Genomic DNA, 1,443 nt, shown 5'->3' with positions numbered 1-1,443 from the left:
CAAGGGGTAAAGGAGAAGACACAACAAAGAACACTGTAGCTAAACACTCCGCGGATGGAGATGTCATTAACTAGCCTGCATTTTCTGAAGGATAGTCATTTTGGGATAGAAAACAATGATGCTTCAGTATCAACAGTATAGAGGAGGTAACTATGGGACATCCCAGTGAAGATGGAATCTACTCAGTATAACAGGCTGATAATTGAAGAGGCAAGGACAGGAGTCTCTCATATATTTCTGAGAATAAATGAGAAAATCATAGTTTACCCCCATGTTATCTAGAACATGCCAATGTTACTCCAATGCAGTAACTTTGAACACAAGGTAAAATCAGAGCAAGGATTCTTACCTAATAAACTCAAGCTACCTCTAAATGATCCCTGCTTCTAACTGAAGAATACACTCCCTTTATGCTCATTTGAAAAAACCAAAGTAACATTTGCCTATCTCTCTCCATCCATAATAATAAAAAGATTAATATTTACTCCATAGAAAGTTTACTATGCAAGGATGAAATTCACAGATAAGAGACACTGAAGTAGGTGCTTGTAATATTTCCTATCATTAATTGAATTTAAATGTCTCACAAATGTATATTTTATACCTCTAAGGGATAATAAGGAAACATATTAATCAACAGATACTTTTCAAGTACCTACCAAGTCAAAGGGGGGAGATTTTACTAAAAAAAGGAGACAATGAGGACTCTGCACACAAAGAACCTATGACTGCAAAGGTGAGCATTCCATAAAATATCCCATTTATGGGGTTTATGGAAATCTAAATTGGAACTTGGTAAAACAAGTATAGATGAGTGCGTAAGGAAGCTGAGAAGTAAACATGTTGCTAGAGAAATAGAGGTGGAGATGTGGGTGGACTAGGGTTTGGTTAGAATGAATCAGAGCATCAGGCTCCTCCCTGAAGGACCTGCTATAAAAAGGCCATTATCCCACACTTCAGTACCCAGCAAGCTCCTTCAGGCTACATTCTACTTGTTCTTCTGGTGAGAAGTAAGTAAGAAGGAATACATCTAATTTGCTCTACTTGGTGGGAAGCTAGATGGAAATCTGGATGTATGTTTACCACTAAGGCAAATAAGCTTAGCTATCTGGGGAATCTTGATTTTTCAATAACAGCACTGCTGCAAAAGTTTATTTCAATATAAAAGAAAGATAGAGTGTAGTTTTACTTTTCTTGATGCTACTCACCCAAATCTTTGTATCACTGGATTTTCCATCTACCTTCTATTTGTTAAGTCTGTTCTTGACTGTTTTTGTGGCAGTGAACAATCTAAGCTCCCTACTTCCATGAGTTTACACTTGACAGGGAGAAGTTCAGTTAACAATATACAAATAAGAGTTTCAACCACTGAGATGGAGATGGGATGGGATGGGATGGGATGGGATGGGATGGGATGGGATGGGATGGGATGGGATGGGATGG

General features: G+C 38.0%; 1 protein-coding gene across 1 annotated transcript in view; it reads left to right on the top strand.

Moving 5' to 3' along the window:
* The first annotated feature begins 990 nt into the window (after nucleotides 1-990).
* LOC101629261 (filaggrin-like) overlaps nucleotides 991-1,443 on the top strand; it is a 10,584-nt gene continuing 10,131 nt past the window's right edge. Inside the window, exon 1 of the mRNA XM_012733228.1 lies at nucleotides 991-1,010. The gene's annotated coding sequence lies outside the window, so the exon portion shown is untranslated. The remainder of the gene's footprint in view (nucleotides 1,011-1,443) is intronic.

This window comes from Condylura cristata, unplaced genomic scaffold, assembly GCF_000260355.1.
Source record: "Condylura cristata isolate star-nosed mole 26May11 unplaced genomic scaffold, ConCri1.0 scaffold00040, whole genome shotgun sequence".
Lineage (NCBI taxonomy): Eukaryota > Metazoa > Chordata > Mammalia > Eulipotyphla > Talpidae > Condylura > Condylura cristata.
This window is presented reverse-complemented; position numbering and strand designations above follow the sequence as displayed.